Here is a 20,952-nt window from a genome sequence, read left to right on the forward strand (position 1 = left end):
CGCGCCCCGCGCTGGAGGCCGCGCCGCAGGGGCCCGGCCTGCCCGCTAGGCCCCGCGGGGGAGGCGGGGGCCCCCGCGCGGAGCGGCGCGGAGCGGCGCGGAGCGGAGCGGAGGGCGCCGAGCGCGTCCCGCGGCCCCGCGCGCTGCGGCCGCTGCGCCGCCCCCCGCGGGAAGCGGCGCCCCCGCCCCCCGCGCCTCGCCCGCTTTGAAAACTGATCTTTGGCTCTTGGCGTGAAAGTGATTTGAATTTGGCTCGGCGGCTCTGCGCAGGCGTCCAGCTGCTGGCATGCTGGCTCCGCGCAAAGCAGCTGTTTTGGGTTTGAAATTCCAACATGGCAGAGGCTGCAGTCAGTCTTCCCTTCAAAAACTTGGAATGATTTCAAATCATAGGCACCTTCACTTAACCCGAGCCCCCATTCATCAGCAAACACGTCGGATCGATGCTACTCTAACCTACCGGGTGCTCCTACCAAATCTCCAGGTAAGAGGATTTTTTTTTTCAATCTTCCTACCACCGTTTTAAATTTTATTTAATCCTAAAGCTCTCCGCGACAGCCATGTATTTTATTATTATTATTTTTTTAACCGCCCGCTCGTGCTCGAATTATTTGGTCTAATTCGCAGCCGCTTTTCGCTGCGAAACGCTCCGCTCTGCTCCCCCGGCCGTAGCGTGGAAAGTCCAGCTCCCCGATTGCCGTGCACGGGTTTTTCCTCCTTGATCGCTGCCAACAATAGTAGGCAGATTAAGAGTTCGCGATTGCGACCTCCCTCCGCACCTCCTCCTCCTAATTGGATTTATTTTTAAGTTACATTTAAAAAAATAAAAAATAAAGTGTAGGCAACGCGGGGCCGGACTTGGAGGCAACTAAGTTGGGAGTAAATAAGTGCAAATAAGAGCCGTGCGGAACAAAAGTTGGGTTTAAATTGCCAGGGCTCGGGGGGAGGGGGCGGCTGCGCGAGCGGAGCCGCGGCGGGGAAGTGCGCGCACCTCGGCGCGGTGGGCGGATTGTTGGCGCGGAGCGGGAGCCAGATGTATAATTTAATGGTATATACAACGCACTGATCCTATTACTGTCCTCCCCGGAGCTCTCGCTAGTTTCAATGGGAGTGAGTGGAATTGACATGGACTTGCATTCCTGGTCATGTGCTTCCCTCCCCCCCCCCCCCTTTCTTTCTTCTCTTGTGATCTGAGATCCCCTTTTTGTTGATGTTGCTTTCCCACTTAATTATATGCATGTAGGTTAAATGAATACCTGACGAAAGGGCCCACGTTTCAAGGCAGTGACATTTGATAGCTGAGAGGAAAAGTGGCTTTAATGAAAAGCAACCTTTGGAATTCCTGCTTGTGAAAAATCCAATTCAGCTTTTTGTGCTGCCAGCAAGAAATGATCAGTAGCACCAGTGTTTATGGTATGTCCGTTTTGGGATCTACTTCCTTTGCATCTAAATAGCAAAGACAAATTTAAATAGCATGATAACGCACCGAGGGCTCTGCATGCAAATATATTGTAATAAATACCTGATGTTTAATAGTAAATTTTCACTTGTGTGTGTGTACGTGTATGTTTATATAAGCATTTTCTCTTCTTGCTATCATTTGTTTACCATTTCTGCTTTGGTTACAGCATTAGTTTTGTCCATTGTATTGATCTCAGTTGTGGAAGCTGAAGTTGCATGTTCCTGGCAGTGCTCTGTGTACAGCCCTGAGCTCCAGTGCTATGTAAATTAGCAAAACTTGGTGGCTGGAGAAGGGGAAATCGCGTAGCGATGGATAGAGGCACCTATGTGTCTGTATACTCGCACACGCAATTCTAAAATGCATCTTTTCCCTTCTTCAAATAGTGTGATATTTGAGTATTTATTTGCACTCCAGCTGCTTTTCCCTCTCTTAGTTTTAGCATAATCATTTGCTAGAGGTTTTAACTGAAATGAGGGGTGGGGGGATGTTTTGCATGTAAACAAACAAAAACGCTGTTGTGATCGGCTGCTTAGTAAGTGCTATTTTGTGCTCACTTTACAAGTGGCTGCTCCCTTCTCGCCGTCTTACAGAATGAAATAACCAGGTGCTGGAACTGGCTTCCTTTTAGCGGTCTCTCTTCAGCCCCCAGGCCACCCCCTCCTCCCCCCAAAAAAAGTCGGATAAAATGGAGCAGGGGGAATTTCAATGGGTCCTTGTGGCGCAGTGGACGCAGCTCTCGCTGCCCAGTTAAGGCTAACGAGCTAGGAGCAGAAGCGGCCCTCGCCGTGTGCTGGGCAGTGCCAAGCGGGGTGCGTTCCCTGGGAAGAGCGAGGGGAGCAGCACCTCGGGGTGGCCCCGGGAGTGCGCGGGCGCTTGGGGCAGCGGAGCGCTGGCTCGCGCCGCCGAGGATCCCTCCTAAGGACGTCCCTGGATGCTGGGAAGCGTGAGGGAGCAGGGCACAATGTACACTCCTGCCCTGGCGCTCTAGGGGACTACATTGCTAAACGTATCTTGGGTGCTATACGGCGGGCACGGTCTGATTGCATCTTTGCATTTAGAACTTGTTGACTTTGGAGCGATCAATAAGGCGGCTGTTTATTTTAGATGCACATAATTTGCCCTGAGAAATGTTTTAAGGAGGAGAGTGAGGGAAGAGTGCAACATTTTTTTTCTTTTCTTTTTTCTTTTCTTTTTTTTTTTTTCCTCCTGGAGCTGTTGGAGCGAATGTGATTGCCAGATGGGAGATTTCCCTCTGTGATGTTAAAGCTGTAATATATATTCAGAGCAGATTGGACTGCTGCTTGTGATGAGGAGGATATTACATTTATAAATTTTAAATCGGGATTCGGACAGTGTGCTGAGAGCTGAAATTGGATGGTGTGGACGGTTTGGACTCTTAAATGCGATTCCCAGATAATAACAATAATTATAGTAGCAGTAATATATATCTGTATAATAAACGTGGCGGTGTTAGGGAGCTATATGCATGCTATGCCCTTAAGTATATATTTCCAAATACAGTTTCTCCACCTTTTTTTTTTTTTTTTTTTTCCTCCCCTTCCTGCAAACATGAGGGGCTGGAGGTGGCCGGGAGGAGGAGGGGGGAGGTTTAAAGCCCTGGTTAAGAGAAATGGAGCGGAATCAGGGCGCCGTTTGGGGAAAAGTTTCGGCGCGGCCCTCGCTGCGGATGCGCCGCTCTGCGAGTGTTTTGTTTTGCCCGTGTATGTGGCCTGACAGTGGCACAATCCTGAAAGGCTGCGGAGTGGGAACTAGTCACACTCGAGCAGCTCTGCTGTTGCAAATTAAAAGTGTGTTGTGGTCAGGAAATGAAAGCTACAATGTCTCTTTTGAACAAGTCGTTTATCAAGAGAAACATCTATCAAGCGGTGACTTGTCACATTGAGCCTCTAAAAGTTAGGTCCGAAGTGGGAGCTGCTTTGATGTTTTTGATCCCAAATTTATAAAATTGGAAAAGCTGGAGAGGGTAGGACAGATTTGCACTTAAAAATGATCCCACTCTGCGCGTGACAAAATCAGCAAGTATCTGTGATGCGGAGCTGCTGACCGAGGAGCTATTGCCCCTTCTGCCTAATTTTTATTTTCTGTTGAAAGTTCAACTTTACTGCACATGCATCTGCCTTCATACCCCCCTACCACCACCTCTCATACTTTAAAAGTATGAAAGCTCTTTCTATGCCTGTGTGTTATTTGAGCAGCAATATAATATTTTCAAGCTCAGGAATACATCTGTTGCTTTCAAACTGAGCCTCTTTCTCTTGTTGTTGTGATGGTATTTGCAGAGTTCAACTTGAAGAGGCAATTTCAGATTTTTTTTTTTTTTCCCTCCTAATTTCAGTCTCATTTCTCCTCCTGTATTTGTGAGCTTGGTTTCACCTCTCCTCCCAGCAAGCAAAGTTTCTTTTACTGCCAAAGTAATGTTTATTGCAAGTGAGATGCATTTGCAGACATCTGTTTGCACAGCTTAAAACATGCTAACAGTCCTGTTAAGTGTGTCTTCCCCTTCCCATCCTCTTTTTGTTTCCAGTTTTGACATGTGAAGCTTGCTTTTCATTCTCAGCAGCACCAGAGTATTGCAGGTTGAGTCTAAAGTTGAAGTTTCAAGTGAAAAACATCAGCGCGAAGTCTAAAGCCATCTTTTCCCTTGCCTGCTTTTATTTTCAACCGCTTGAATTCTTCAGCAACTCTTTAAAGAGTTTTTCATTTTGCGTGAGGTTTGTGTTTGGATTGTCAAGGAATTCCTAAGATTAAAAGAGAGAAAGACGTAGGTCTTAAAGAGGTAGGTTTTTTCTCTCTCTTTATTTTATTATATTTTTTTCTTTACTTTTTTCCCCCCCTTCTCTTCTTTCTGGCTTAAGATATAAGTGAAGTCTTACAACAGGATGCTTTGACTTATTTTCTCCACCGTCACAAGTGAGACCAATGCTGCTTATGGATACTCGGTAGAGCCCCATTTGCAAATAGGCAGCACACAGAAGCGCGGTGGGAGTTTTGGTGAGTGTTATACTTGCTAATTAATCATGTTTGAAATGAAGGAATCATAGCGTGGCAATAAAGGCTCATTGTTGTTTGATGTTTGTAACAGGATGTGACTCCTACGTGAATCTGGTGGGTTTGGGGGTTTTGTTGTTAGTACCTTCAGTGCAGGATCAAATTGTTTTTATTTATTGGAACATCTGTGAAAACACAGGGATGCTGCTTCCCTAGCTCTAGCAGGGTTTAGGAGGATGACGAGCGTATTGTTGTTAATATCCTCTCTGTACAAACCACAGGAAAAAAAGCACTTTTATTTTTAAGCAGAGTCAAGAATGTTTTTTTTCTTGCTATAAAATTAACATCTATTCTTTCTCTAATAATTGATTATTAAAATGTCACTTTCTGAACTTTTGTGCCCTACTTGCTTACGCATATGCTGTAGGGGACAGGAACTAAAAATATATTTCAGAGTACTTTGTATCCTATCCCTTTAAAAATTAAACTGCAAAAAAACCCTTGGACAGTGTTTCTGTTTCCTTGTTTTGTTTTTAATATGGGTTTTATCAGATGTGTCATCTTAGGCTTTATTTTTCACTTTTGAGTTCATAACAGTAGTATAAGCAATGGGGAAAGATGTTAATCTCCTTTTGACTGTAAAACTTCAGTTTTGAAAATTTAATCAATTAACTAAGGCAGGTTTATGCTGTATGAAGAAGATTTGAAATCTGCTCTTGTTTAGATCGTCTCTTCCTTTCCTTAAAATGTAATTCCTAGAGGGAAAGGCTCTGGATGGTTACTGCCAATACATTTGTTCAATGAATGCATACACGAAGCATTGAATATAATGACTGATCTTCCTGTAGTCTTAATCATCAATTAATAGGCTTATCTGCTTGTTAGGAGTGGGTTTAATGGTACGGAATCAGCATGAGATCTGTGTATCTGAAACATTTGTATGTTGTTTACCACAGAGTGAGGTTTGATCTAGCATTCCCAGATCTAATAATAGAAATATTTGGCTCGTTGCCCTCAATCAATATATCCCTTAAGAGAACAAACTTCATATAATACTTTCATAAGGTTCCAGAGGGATTGATACGGAGTTGATAAATTTAATTACTGGGATTTTACATTGATTCATTGATCTTAGCATTGGAGGAAATTGTTCTGCACACATTTCTGAAGTATTGGAGAATATTGTGCATCAATGAAGCCTGATGAATTGATCCATCAGCACTTTTTTTTTTTTTTTCCTCCTCCCCCTGAGTCATTGATAAAGAAAGGCGTAAAAACCTATTAAAAGAACTTGGAATAAACTAATTGAAAGAAATCATTTGTTATTAACAGGGCAGATGAGAAGCAAAACACTATGCTTGTGGAAATAAAATCAACTTTGGAGTGGAATTGTGCATATTGGACTCAATCTGTAGCTGGTGTAAAATAAAATGATTTAGCGTTAAAGAGCTACAGTGATTTTTTTTCCCTTTTTTTTTTTATTGTACTGTTCTTTGGCTCGTTGGAAGCTGTTTAAAATCAGATATTATGGCTACCAAAATATATGGAATTTTAGATAAACATCTGATCCAAAAAGAACAGTATAGCTATAAAAGTAATTTGAAGAGCTCTAAATTCAGGATTGCGTATCCCTGATATTGTTGCAGAGTATTAAACTCTTGCTGCTAGAGATGCTATCCTCTAAGTGAAAACTTATCTTCCTTATGGGAAAGATCACTTCGGGGAACTCTTGGCTGGGAAAGGGCTTGGAGTTTTTTGTTGCTAAAATAATAATAAAATCCCCAATAAATAGAATTAGATATAGGGATATTTTCCAGGTGGAAAAAAAAGAAAAAACCTTACTGGAGTATTTGTTTCTGTTTCCATGAGCCATGCGACCTTTTCATCCTATGTCAATGATATTTTTTTAGTGTGAGTGGAAAAATGTAAGCATAAAAAAATTCCTTAAGATCCTCCTATTTTCTTCTTGTGTGTGTGGTTTTTTTTTTCTTAAAGAAAAACCTCAAAACAGCAGCTAGATCTCTCTTGGTGGAAGAGCCTTGCTTTAAAGGACGGTAGCACATACAGAAGAACAGAGCAAATGCACTTGCAGTACGTTACCATAGTTTGGCAAATACAATCTTATCCTTCAAGGAGCAGAGAGTCCTAGACTCTAATGGAGGTCAAAGGAAATCTCAGGCTTCTGCTCCTTTAATAATTGCACCTACCGCCCCCCGATCAGCATGTTAAAGAGGACGTGTGTGTACTTATGGGGGATTTGGGGAGATAATTTGTATTTGCAGTAATCTGCTAAATACAAGTGCTACTATTTGCTACTATTGCTTCTAAATACCTGTTGGTGTTGGTCGGTGTAAGTGACGAGGGTAAAATGGAAAGAGCAGTAGTTGGTGGGTCTGAGCCACCAGAGTCCTGAGAAAGTGGGTGGGAAATTGGGGCTCTGATGGGTCCCTTTGGGAAGAGTAACTAGATGTGGGTACCGAAATGTGCAGCCCTCCGAGCACCACTGGTCGGGTGTCCGTGGGGCTGGGAATGTGCAGCTGATGCTTCCCTTCTGCTCACTCGGATGCTGCGGAGCGCCGCCGCGCGCAGGGCGGTAATAGCAATATTGTATGTCTGTTCCTATAGTGCTAATACAGGGACCTGTCAAACATATCATAATGCTAAACTATCTGTTTAATCCTATAAGCAACTCTTCTTGCTACAATGGCTATTGTGTTTGCACAATAGAAAGAAAAGCCTTGCATTATTGTATTTAAATAATGGGTACAACTTTATGTTCTTTAAAGCGCTTTTTCTGCATATGGAAAAAGTTTCATGTGCTCAGCTATAATTAAAAATAATGCAGCTGCAGCTGACTGTCATGTCACTTGCCTTTTTAGAGTATACTATTAAATGTGCAGTTGAATGTGACATGAAACATTGAAGTAGCAATTCTTAATCATATTATTTAACTGTTGTTGAGAGTATAGTTTTTATGTTCTTTATAGTACAACTATTGCTTATATAATTGAATAGCTCAGAAATTATGTGGAAGAACAAGCTGAGATGATTTTGATATGATAATAAACTTCAATGCAAGTCTATCTTTAATCCAGGTTCCTTGAAATCATATTTTGCTGGCACTTTTTATCTGTTTTAACCCTTTCTTATTCTCTTCCGAACCTGCCATACAGGCATTGTCAAGCGGCTGGTTTTCTGTGCGTGCGGCGCTCAGCGTGTGAGGATGTAGCTGCGGTTTGTGTCGTGTCCTGGAGCGCGTGCACGTGCCGAGCTGCTGCTGGAGGGGGTGATGAATTGGTTTCAGCAATGTGCGTCTTATTTGCATTCCTACTCCAGCAGTAAGCGCCTACTTTGGTCCAACTTCATCAGCTATGAGTGCTGTCTCACATCTGGCTTCAGCAGGTCTGAATGAATGGCTCCTTGCTATGGCTCATAACTAAACTTTCTGGTTTTCATCCTCGGTTTGATAAAATATGGGGCACGTTAATGTGTGTTTGTGCGAGTCCTGCTAATCTGAACAGAACCAATATTGAGAGGAGATGGCAGAAGGGGCAGGAACTGGTGGTTTACGGGGGCTTACAGGAGAAATGTAGCCTCACACTCTCACTGAAGTCTTCCTTTTTTTTTTTTTTTTTTTTCCTGATTTATTTTGAACCGCCGTTTCCCTTCTAGTATCTTGCAAATAACACTGCTATTTTCCTCTGAGAGTTGTTCCCACCCCCTGTCTCCTCCATGCTAGTATACAAGCAGGTCATTAATAAAAAAAGCATTTATATAGTGAGCTTGAAATATCACTTAATAAAACTACAGAAGCTGTAGTGCTGCAGAGATACTCATATGAGGTAGAGCAGATGTTAAAGCATCTACGGGTCTTCTGGAGGCACGGCGAGGGGAAGAGCCAACAATTACTTTACATTACCGAGTGACACCGGAGGGTGGATGGGAAGGATTAACTTACATGCCAAAATGATGAATCCCTTGCAATACTATCGATATTAACATTTTAACCGTTATGAGCCGATAGCCTGGCTATACGGACTTTTGTGAGGGCCGTGCTTTCACATGAAAAGTAGCTATTTTTATACGTTGCCACTTAGCGTGGCCCTGCTAAAAGAATGAAGTTATTCATCCCGGATTCTGACAAACAGGTTAACTTAACCCGTCTTTCTTAGACCTGGCTGATTACTTCACCCTCCTGTGTTGACGTATAGAAAGAAACAGCCAGGTTCTATCCTGGAAGAATAAGGCTTGCAAGTGCTGCCTGATATAAGGTATCCCATTGTGATGCCTAAACCAAATCAAGCATCCTTTTCAAGTAAGGCTCGAGAAACACAGAAAGGAACAGCAAAGACGTATGTGAACACACTTGAAGGTGCACCATTTACTTTCAAAAGAGATTTCTCCCATCACTCGTGGATAGCCCCACCATGAAGAGACATATCAAAAGGACTCAGAAAAGTAACTCTTCTTTTATGTCTTTGGGAACTCAGATGCTTACAAGATTGTTTCTGAGAAGGAAAAGAATTGATCCTATTTTCAGCCCCTTGTTGTTGGCATTTGTGGACCACATCACTATATACAGTATTGTAGAAATACTTTCTTGATATGTGAATACAATTCTGCTTTCTCTTGTAGCTGGAAAAGAATAGTGAATGTTGCTGTATATGCGTCAGGTCAGTTTAGACCTTGTATTTCTGTGTATTCTGCACTCTTTGTTTAAAAAAATATATATATTATTTCATTGTTCAAAATATACGTATGGAGTTTGCTGAAGATGTTCATATTTAATTGATAGGTTATATACATGATGAAAATAGAGATATTCAAAATGGCGTGTTTTGTTTTTTTATAAAGAATGGATTAAAGCCACCTTTGACAGTATCCCTAGTCAGACAGAGATACCTCTAGTCAAAAAATTGCTTGATGTGGTTTGAATTAGCAAAATTCAGGTTTCTTAATATTGGAGAAGACTGATTTTTCTGCTCTTTAGTTGGATGTACACTTTGGCAGTGGCTAATCAACTTGGTTTATGGAATCCGTTTTTACTGTTGCTAGAGCTGAAGCTTTATACTGTTAACCACTGACTTGTGCTTGTGCTGTATTGAACACACTACAAATATCAGGCAGATCTTCTGTTTTAAAGTTACTTTTTTTTTTTCTTTCCCAAATCTGTTGAGAATTGCTGCTAATTCTTCATTTCTTACCTAAAAGCTGAACCGAAGATATTCTGGAAGCCACAGCGAATGCAGCAGTTTATGATTTTGAATCATTGATTTTTTTTTTTTTTTTTTTTTCCCCCCCACCCCGCCATTCCCTCCTCCTGTCCCGTGCAGGAGCCCTGGTTGTGGCCACACGGTGCGTCCCTCTGCTCCGTGTTGCACAGCGTCAGCAGGAACGTCAGTTTAGGTGACACCAGGCCCTGCTGATGAGAAATGCCCTCGCTTTGCAGGTTAATATTCTTGTTGGCAGAGAGCTGAGGCTGAAACCCGGTGAATCCCATAGGATGGGAGGTGGGAGTGCTTGGTCCTTGGCACAGCCAGGCAGTCCCATGGAAGGCACGAGTGCCTCACCAGTGGAAGGCTCCCGAATACTCATCCCCGAGTGCTGAGTGTGCCTCAATATTGAGTGTGCCTCCGCGCTCGAGGAGGGCGTTGCTGAGAGCGAGCGGTAGTTAGCTAAATCTGAGAAACCTTGCCTTGAAGTTTTGTCTTTTTTCTTTTCAAAAAAAAAAGTTTTGTGTTTTGATGATTAAGGATGATTAAGGATGTTTTGTTATTTCTTGAATAAGAGACGAGCAGAACATGCTTTTCTCTCCCCGCCTTTATCCTCCTCCTTGCCCTGCCAGCCGCCCTACATAGAGCACAGGCCGTTGCCGGCTTGGATGGTGGTGGAGCAGTGTGGGTGACGCTGCTCCGGGTGATGCTGCTCCATCCTGGGGCTGCTGGAAGAACCGCATCTGGAGCCGGAGAGCTCTGCGGAGCAGCACCAGCGTATCCTGTGTATCCTGTGTATCCCACGTATCCCGTATATCCTGCCTCCCAGAGAGCGCCGCTCGCCCCCACTCCCATCTGCTTGGGCATCCGAGGGGCCGAGTCCTGGCAAGTTTTCTTGACTTGGCATTTGCAGGTGTGCAGCCAGCCCCTTCCCCAGGAAAACTGTCGGCATTAGCGGTACCCGCAGAATTTAAACTCTAAATTTCTCTCCTGAGGCAGCCAGGCTGTTATGACAGTGCAAACGGCACTCAGTATTTTTCTTGGTGGATGTAAGAATGCATGAAAAGCATCAGAACAAAAATGCACAGGCTGCTTCCAGGTAGAGTGAGTGACTCGTGATTTGGAGGGAATCTTTAAACCTAGAGGAAACTTTAAACCTACTTTGTTAATGCGTAAACCTGCCAGTGGGCGAAGCCTGGAGAAAGCCACCTTGCTCTAATTGCAAAACCTCCCTCGGTTGCCTTCTCCCTCCTCCTGATCCTCCTGTCCCTCCCCCCCATGGCTGTTTTAAACAATTATGGGCATTGTGCTCCTTAATGGTGCGTACTTACTGTAAAGATAGATGTCCTCAAATAATGACTTTCTAATAATAATCAGAGGGAGCTGGGTGAGATGAAACTGGTTTTGCACTGAAATCTTACAATGTGAAAGGGAAAAATAAAATCCCAAGCTATAGCTCAAGGAATTGAGCCTATTTACAGAGAACTAACTCGGTTTTGTATTGGGGCATATGTAAGGGGACCACGGAGTAGAGGGTTATGTCCATATATACCTACATCTTTCTCAACCTGCTTCTGGAGCTTTTTATTTTAGTATAAAATTCCATTTCTGTTTCTGATAGTGAAATCTGATTTAAAAGCCCCCCCCATGAATTAGCTGCCCTGTTTACGCTGGGAAGCCCTTCCAATGACTTCTGGCCCCGCTCTTCCTTTTTCTCTCTGTTGCTTCCCCGGACACCCCTACTTTTTTTCCTGTGAGGTTTATAACAATAGATTTGCTGCTATTTTTTTTTTCCCCCTTGTTCAAAAGTTCTGCAGGGAAGTAAATGAAAGTGTTGCTTACAGTCACAGATACTGGTTGCTTTAAATAGTTGCCACGCTGCTGGTTGAGAAAATATTTTTTCCTTCCCGGTAGTGGCTGGGCAGGGCTAAGAGTGGCCGCGCAGTGCGTGTGCCTCTGCCCGGAGGCAGCCCCCAAACCCCACACACCTTGGGGGTTTCGCAGACAAAAGCTCCCTTGTGCTTTCTGCATCCCCTGGGCCTCAGTTTGCAGGGGCCTTTTTAAGGCCAGCGGATACAAAGCCGGAGTGGGGAGGCAGCGCTCCCCTTGCTCTTTGCTCACAGCCCTTCTGGTGCCCCGTTCTGAGGTGCCCTGGTCCCGTCCTCGACCTCTCATCTTGCCACTTGGAAATGCCTTTACATTTGGGAAATAGCAAATGCAGGAATCCTGTGCTTGCGCAGCCTGGAGAAGTGCCACTCCGCATGGTCTTACTGACATCTCTACCAGTGCACGTGTAACTGTCTTCTGGCTAAGATCAAGGCTGTAATCACTTTAATATCTGTTGTGTCCTACACCAGGTGACCCACAGCCTTTCCCCGTAAGGATAAGCGACTCTGATATAGTTACTTATTCCTTCCCCAAGCCCGATCTTCTGGGAAGCAGCAGCCTCGGCGGAGCAGCAAGCGGTGCCAGCGCTGGGCACGGGACTGCGCGGTGGCCGCGGGAAGCCCCACGGCCTCCCGGCTCCGGCGGCTGTGCCGCGGCGGGTGTTTTATGGCTAATAAAATGGCAGGCTGCTTTATCATTAGGCAGCCTGTTAGAAATGGCAATTGAGGCGCCGTTGTGAGCTCCTGAGTTAGTACCTGCCAGGAGGCAGAGCTGAGGAGCTGCCGGGCGTGCTCCTGGACGTGGGCGGAGGGCTGGTGAGTAAGAGGTGCCGCCGTGGCCGCTGCCAGGAACGTGCTCAGCGGGGCCTCCGCTTCCCCCTCCTGCTCTGGCTCGAGAGGTGCGAGGCATCCCCAGGAGCACAGGAGGCATAGGGGGGGAAAAAGGAGAGGAGGAAAAAAAAACAAGGGAAAAATACTTCCAAGCAAATCATTACAGCGTGTCTCAATGACTGGGCTCCGCACTTAGATTTAATTAGAAGACAACTGCACTGGAAAACTGGTCATTTTAGTCATAGCTAACGACTGGTTGTCTCCTACCCCCAATCAGGACCGATTATATGCTGTGTCTTACAGTGTAATTTCTACAGGAAAATTAAGTATGAATAGGCACGATAGTTTTGTGTGTAGTTTCAATAATGAGATTTTCATTAATGATGTTAATTTATCATTTAACTATCCCTTCAGAGGTGAAAATAACTATTTTCCTTGGGTTGTTTCTTTTTAGTATGTATACCAACCAGTATCACTTTGGAGTATTTTGCAAATATTTTAAGCAAAAGACTGTAACTGGATAGCTATTAATGTGCTCATTATGTCGGAAAAAGACAATGGAAGGAATGAAAGTAGCTACGCTGTGTGAACCTGGATGTACAAGCTTTCAGGAAGAATTTCTTTTATGTTGTAATATAGTTTACTAGTGTATGCTTTCCTAAGCATGCACTATCAACCCTGTATTTCAGACAAGCAAATTTGCTTCCTAGTTAGCTCTAATAAGACCTACTTGCTGTCAGTGGTAAGATAATCGGATAAAAATCATGTACAGTTTAAGGAGAAAAAGATCTATCCACCTGCCTTTGTGCCCTGGATTCCTCTGGTGATGGCTGGTGGGGCTGAGCTGTGAACACCCCGTGGGCTCTGATTTCACCTGGCGTACGATGGACTGTGTATATTGGAGCTCTTTATCCACTGGCAATGCACAGTTTGGCCCTGTTTTAATCCTGGGAAGTTTCTACCTTTAAAAAGTGCTACTCTTTCTGGCTACGTAGGTGGACAGCCAGAAGACCGATCAGTGCTAGTTGTAGGGCGTGGTCTCGGGTTCCAGTCTGCGTTTCAGCTTTGAGCTACGATGCTGAGTATGGCTTAACTTTTGTTCTAAAGCCCAGTTGTGGGAATTGATTATATTGCCTTAAAATTTCCAATCTACCTTTTATGCACTGTGCCAAAGCACCCATGAGCTCGTTAAGCGAAGACTTTTTCAATTATATCCCGTTTTTATGCATGTATTTATATCCTACACGAATCCTTTGGAGGTCTCGTTTGCCGTATCAATGCTCATGGTGTCTGGGAGCACATAAAGCACACTTTAAGAAAGGAAAGAAAGAGGAAGTGCTGCGTGCAGGTTTGGTGTCAGCAGCTTTCTCTGGTGTTTTCTAAACTCATGAGAAGCGAATTGGAGAGACCTCCTGCCTCTAGAGGGCCCATTGGCAGCCTCCGCCGCCAGACCTTCACTGGCACAAAAACCTCCCCCACACACCGGTGCTGCCACCCTCACAGAGAATCAGATCTCTTTTGCATAAGTAAATTTTTGTGTATTTTATTCTTCCTGAAGCATTTCTGCAGTGAGTGAGGGTTTTTTTTGTTATTGTTGTTTTTTGTTTATTTGGGAAGATGTTTTGTACTTCTTAGGGTATTTATTTTTCTCCAGTGATGATCTTTGTGACAGTGAAGACTCAAATCCGTGGTGCTGTAATCACGTGACTCGCTTACAGCTAATTCTTCACTTGGTGGAAGTCTTCTTTCACATATACCCTGTTTTTCAAAAATAAAACTACAAAAGCCAATCCGCAGTCTTTGAGACTTGCTAAAGGGTACTCTAAAACTTAGTATGTACCAAAATCTAGGTAAGAAAAATTTTGGGTGGGATTAAACCCCCTTAATCCTGTTCCAGTTGTCTAGCTCCATTGCCTGACCCTTCTTGTCTTGCAAAATGCCCTGTAGTGGTTTTTCATCCTCCTATGGGACACTGTTACTAACACTGATATTTATGTGAAGTGAGACTTGTTCTCCAGTTCAGATGTTTGATCAGGAATCTGTACTCAAGAAGATCACCATGAGACAGGAGAGGATCCCCAATAACACAAGTGAAGCAGACGTTCTGGTTCAGATTTTCTGTAGAGCTCATAGAAGGAGAAGCTAAAGCAACAGCTCTTGACTTTCCTATTGTTGATGCCCATCTGTTTGTTTATGTTCAGAGTGAAAAGTATATATTAAAAAATCACTATGTACCACATCACTAACAAACATACAGCCTTTCCTGAAAGCTTCCTGGTTTAAGTTGGGCTCTTTCTGCTTCAGCCCTTTTAAATATTATTTTGGCAGTTCGTATTGAAGCTTAGTAGGAGCATGTCTATTTTATAAGGAGAAAAATATCTTATGTTGATGACTGATCTAAGACCTCTGTGAACTAAGTCGTACAGATAAAGCTGTTACTGTGGGCAAATTTTGCTTTTTGTTTGCGTGAGTTCAACACTCTACCTGCACATTTATCATTGAGTCTTGAAACTCAGCTGTATTGTTGATTTTTTACATGTTTCTCTACAACATAAAACCTGGGAAGAAAAAAATCTAGCAAAAATTACAAGGAGTGGTTTTGTTCATTTTATAGGTCACAGGCCCTCTAATGAGGAGACCCATGGTCAATTCCCACTTGGCTTTCTATCCTCTCCTTAAAAACACCGTTTATGATAGCAAGCAGCTTAAAAACATCAAAGTATGGTATCTGCTTCACAGTTGATGCTGGCCTAAATTTTGTGGGAGATATAATAAGTGATGATATAGAACCAATGAGCGCTCTGAAAAAATTGTTTTGTGTATTTCTGCGATGATACAATCCCATATGCAAAGTATTTCCTTGTCTCAAAATGTCAATGAGATTGTTTTTGGTCTGTACTAATAGCTTGTGGAGATGCCAGGAAAAAAAATCCAAGGCAGAGTGCAACCTTACAAAAGTGCTAGGTAATATTTTTTTAGGTCTTGATCATCTGTGGTCAGAGCATAGTTAACTTACTGGAGAAATAATGGTGACACTGTTTTGTGATTCATCTAATCCACTTTTTCCCAAGGGGCTGAGGCAGTCACCAGTGTGTCGCTTTAACCTTGGCATGAGCCCAGGCTGCAAACTTGTTCCTTTGCACAGCGTTGCACATTGGGGCTGTGCACTAACTGGCCTAACATACAGAAACCTCAATGAAACGAGGAAGTTTAACCCCTGGAGGGCTGCATTTTTAACCCTTTTTCAAATGTAATCTGTGTCCGGTTAGGAGTATTCTAAAATAAATTTTAAACCTTGTGGAAAAGGAATGGAAATATAATTAGGGTATCTGCTTAGTCTTGAAAAATCAAGCTTTGTGTTGATTGAGATACTTAGAGACATGAAGTCTTTCTCTCGCCATAACTTCCAGGAAGATTGGTACCATGCAAGCATAGCTTTTATTGTCATCCTCTAAAAATCAGTACCCAGAGCCTTTTCTTCAATCCTGTCAAATGGATAGTGTCTGCCGCATGTCCCAGAAGCCAAGGAATCCAGGCCACAGTGGAATGAGCAAGAGGAGCAAGTCCCAGAGGCAGATTTGCCCTTGGGGAGAAGGGGGTGCCTGGGGCACCCAGCCTTGGGGCAGTGCCCCACTGCCATGAGGTAACCTGGCTCCCATGTGAGTCAAAATAGCAGGGACGAATGAGTATGCTGCAAAAATATTAATGCAGTTTAGAAGTTCTTTTGTTCTTTCAAAGTAGTTTTGTGGAGGAGATCATGAAAAGTGAATTTTGATGGCAGGTGTTGATGTACGGAGTGACTCAAATAAGCTGAACGGCTGGTCTTCAATTCTGCAGCTATGGGTATGCGTCCTCCTGTGTCGTGCCTTTGGTCTGCAGTTAAAGATGTGAATTTTGTCTTTGCAGAGGAACATTGTACTGCTCTGGCATAGGAGAGGCAAAAAAAAAAAAAAAACAGCAAAGGATTTTCCCACTCCTCCCCCCTGCCCCGAGGCAAGAGCGAAATGATCTTCATTTTAGAATTCAGGCTCCAAATTTCCCTTTAAGCCAAATTTCTCTAAATATCTCTTTTTAATAGAAAGACTAAGCTATAAATCATGAGTGCAATTACCTGGGCACTGAAGGAGTGGGGCTCAGCCTATGCTTCAGCCCCAGATGTTTCTGGACTACAATAATGGCCCAGCCCAGATATTTACAGCTTAATTTCTGTTCCTGTGCACTTGTCCATAAATGGTTCCTTTTCCATTTCCAGTTCAGCAACTGAGCCACTTACAGCAGAGAGTGATTTAAACTTGAGCGATAGCAAAATGTGACTGGAGACAATTTCCCTTTGGAAACTTTAAAGCCAATTTGCAGTATTTAAAACATAAGGCAACTCTTAAACCAGGGCAGGATTGATCAATAAACATCCCTTCTCAATGTATTATATAATATCTGATTTTATTTATTTATTTTTGCTCGTCTTTGCTAGAAGGGAGCGTAAGGACTTTTTCCCCCCCGTTAATGCTGTGCCCCTGTCAGTGCTTGTGCTGCAAGCCGGTGGCATGCGGAGCCTCCCTGCACCTCCCTGCGCTCCTCTCCCCACCCCTGTCCTCCTCGCTCTTCCCCCCAGCCAGCCCCATTACTCGAAACTAAACAAATTGAAAATAATGATTGGTAACCATCTGCTGTGCCGAAATTCCACGTACGGCAGTTAACTCCATTTTACAAACCGCCTCCAATCGAGGGAATTGCAGGGCAGTTCCTGCATGACCGCCACAAGCGGCCGGGCGGCCGTGGCGCCGAGGCCGCGCGTGTCGACGCAGGGCACCCGCGGGAGCGCGGCAGCGGCGCCGCAGGGGAGCCCCTCGCCGTCAGCCGCTGCCGAGGGCCGTGCATTTGCCAACGGCCTCGCGGTTTCACCCCGTGGCAGGGGAGACGCTGCTCTGCAGAGCTGTCGATGGGCGATGTCGCCAGCGCGCGGCCTTCGGCGTCGCGGCCTGTCCCCTGCGGCGCGGAGCCCGTTCTGCTTTGGGTCACTCTTGTGTGACTTCTAGCGTGCCCGATGAAACCCTGATGCGAGCGTTGGAGCCTCGCTGGGCAGCGCGTGCCCGGGAACGGTCGTTATTCACCGCGGGTCTATGGGAGAATCGATGCAAAACTGCGCTCGGAGCAGGTAAAAAGGCGGAATGACAGAGTGCCCAACAGCAGATATCCGGGCAGTGAGACACTCTGATGTCATATTAAAATAGGTCCCATTATCATCTGTGTTTTTAACTCAATTTCAATTATTTGAGCTTAGGTTTTGATCGTATATAAAGAAAGTTGCTTAAAATGGGCAGTATATTGAGTTCAAAGGACCCATACAGTTCATAAATTCTCCGGTGTCTACTGGATTTTTCATCAGGGAGACTTCCAATAAAAATGATCTATTTTAGAAATAATATTGTTTAGTAGGTTGAAATGTGGTGTAATAAAATTAGACCTTCAGTCTTCTAAAGTTACTACTTAGATGGCACCCTTGGGATGGTAAAATGGCTGTATAAGCAGATGAATCAGACAGTTTCACTGATGGATACATTTGTCAGTCTCTGTTACAGATATAATATATTCTTATATCTGTAATCCTGACACTGTTACATCCAAATGAAATCAACATGAGGTTGTCATCTTTAAGCAAATATGTTAAGTGTTGTCTTTTGTGCTTTGGATTTGAAAGAAAGGGGCCCAAGGGAGCCAGCATCATGCAAATGGAACAAATCCCATTTCTTCTGAGCGGTGCTGTTTCCCCCTTCATGGCAGCTGGCTGTGTTATCTTTGTGTGTTTCTCTGAGTGCTGACAATTCTTTCAGTGATCTAAGTTAGGGCACATTAGAAAGTGGAAGCAGCTGTCTGTCGTTATACTGAGAGACGTGTTTGCTCTACTGCAAAGATGAAGGACCATGAATCCTTGACACACTCGCTCCCCCCTCCCCCTTTACTTTCCAACATGATCAACATTCAGACGCACAGATTGTCTGCTTGGACAGTTTTTTGTTCTGACTGACAGCATCTGGCATAGACAAATTTAAAAATACATAGCATGCCATGCTTGGAATTGGAACATCCCTTCTTTATTAATCTTCTCATTTAAACCATTCATTTACATTTCAAGAAAGGTTACAGCTCGGTATGGTTGAAACGTTTATTTTAAATGAATAACCTCCTAATGAAATACCTTGAATGAGCACCAAACAGGCAGTGTTCATTAAAAATTACACCTGATTAGTACAGCCTTGGAACTGGGGGAAAGACATAAGATTTCCCCATTGTTTCAATCTTCCTTTAAGGAAAAAATATTTAATGTGTGAATGTGTGAATTTTTTTTTTTTTTAAATACAAAGCTAAATGAAAATGGTGTTTGCACTCACCACCCTCGGTTGTTTTCAGGAGTACCATGTTAGGAACCAATAGCCTTTAAAATGCTATTTGTCTAATTAAATGCATTTTGCTTGAATAATACATTTGAAGGAAACACCTAAATAGTACTTAATTGTATTCTGCTAAGGCATTTATAATTTGAGAGATGAGATGTTTTCTCATTTAATGCAATCTGAAATCATATATTTTTCTTCTGCTGAGAAGCACACACGTGTTTGTGTATAGAGTACCTTAATAGTGAAATATAACTGAAATGCTGGACCACCCACTAAAATGCACATATGCACGCATACGTTCTGTGCACTCTCCTCTCACAGGGCAGATTAGCCACGCAGACATGCTTGTCTAGTGTTTATGTAAAAATAATATGAAAATTGGCCATACCAGTCAGAACATGGACTTCGAGTCCGAGCAGGGAGGAGGAAAAAATCCCTTCTTGTCCTAGGCATTTTAGGTGCTTTGTATGACTATGGTTTGCAGCTTTAACTACTTGCATTGCAGGGAGAAGGGAAAAAAGCGTCAAGGTGGTGGGGGGACCTCACTATTACAATAAAATAGAGGACTGTTCAAGTGCTCGGTAGTAAATATGTAAAACAAGTATCCTGGCTTATTTGGAGAGGAAAGAGATGCTGCAGCAGACAGGCTCAATTAACGACTGTAAGCAGCAGAGGACTTGTATTCCTTCGGTATATGTAGGAGAGGTCACTTGCTTTAGGATAAATTCTGACAAATTTCAGATATAGACATAGAGGCTAGAATAAATATGACAAAAGATTTTCAGTTGCTTGTCAAGCATTTTGTATTTGGAAAGGCCATTTAGGTTTTGGTTTTTTTGTTGTTGTTTATTTTGTTTTCATTTCTTGGTGAATAGATTTCTCATTTATGATTTCCTGAGAAAAATATTTTTAATTGTGAAAGAAGCTTTTTAGGTCAATAAGAATTTTAATACAGGTTTGAGATAATCTTAGAAAGGAAATGCACAAATAGTCTCTTTACTAATGTGGAATCTATTTGCTGCAAGAAGCAGTAAGATGGGAAGTTTTTAGCACAGGTTTTACTGTGGCAGTTATATGTAATCATAAAGGCTAAATCAAAATTTATTTTAAATGAAATATAGTTGTTTTATACACAAATTGCTCCATTTATGTGCTAAACTTCTCTCTGTCTTTTTTTAAATGACTAGTTACACAGGCTTGTACAGATATGCATCTGTAAGCAAACTGGGAATAGGTTAGAGAACACAATTCCCTGGTGTAAAAAGCGAGGTTTAGCAGTAATGCTTTTAATCTGGACTTGTAGAGGATTCGGGAGCATCCATAGATCTGCTTCAGTAATTACCATACCCCAAGTGGCGCTGGAAGAGACATTTGCCTAAAAACTTGATGTCTTCATTACACTGTTTACATTTTAATTAGAAACATGAAAATTAGTGATTCATACGGACAACTGGAGTTGGAGGGGGTTTGCTCGCCGGCCAATAAATCACGCGGGGGCAGCGGCAGCGCGCAGGGGAAGCAGTCCCCGGCCGGCATCTCCAAGCCAGCGACCCCCAGACCTCACGCCTGGAATAACTGGTTTACTGGGAACCGTCCTTGGGAGTAACATGTTGGTATTAGAAGCTGCTTAAAACAGCCTTTTTATTTTCAGAGGTGAACGTTTTGATGCAGAGCGCGGTTTGAAAGCCCCCGCTGCCCACGTGCGACGCCACCCGTGAGCGCGCGGCCTGCGAGGCGGGTGCTGCGAGGGGCAATTCCAGGCCGGAATGATTTGCCTGCGCAGACGAGGGGCGGCCAATTCCCTGTTCCAGTAAGTCCCTATAAACACACGCATGTCCACAGGAGCGGCCTCCATGGCCCCCCGGCGCTTGGCCTGCGCCGGAGGCTCCGCCGGGCGCCGCGCGGCCCTCAGCGCGTGAGCGGGCGCGCGGCCCCGCGCCGCCTCCCCGCGGGCGCCGGCCGGGGCTGCCGCCGCAGGCCGCCCCGAGCCCCCCCGGCGCGGAGCCCCCTCTCCCGCCCTGGTACCGAGGCGTTTTCCTGCTGCTTCGGGGCCGCCTCTCCTTGGCTCTCCCGTTCTCCCTCCTGCACCGTAACCTGGCTCAGGGCTCCTCTTTTTCTTTCTGTTTTAGGTTTATGCTGCCATAAAGCAGGATTAAAAG

At 44.0% G+C, this 20,952-nt stretch overlaps 1 protein-coding gene across 2 annotated transcripts in view; it reads left to right on the top strand.

Moving 5' to 3' along the window:
• Positions 1-307: 307 nt before the first annotated feature.
• The window catches only part of FIGN (fidgetin, microtubule severing factor), a 90,776-nt gene continuing 70,131 nt past the window's right edge, over positions 308-20,952 (top strand). Inside the window, exons 1-2 of one of the 2 annotated variants that reach the window (XR_003248647.1) lie at positions 308-481; positions 1,241-1,394. The gene's annotated coding sequence lies outside the window, so the exon portion shown is untranslated. Of the gene's footprint in view, positions 482-1,240; positions 1,395-20,952 lie in introns of those variants that run through there. The other variant, XM_026034880.1, reaches the window with a different exon arrangement.

Source organism: Nothoprocta perdicaria, unplaced genomic scaffold (assembly GCF_003342845.1).
Source record: "Nothoprocta perdicaria isolate Ctin4 unplaced genomic scaffold, notPer1 scaffold_0, whole genome shotgun sequence".
NCBI classification, from domain to species: Eukaryota; Metazoa; Chordata; class Aves; order Tinamiformes; family Tinamidae; genus Nothoprocta; species Nothoprocta perdicaria.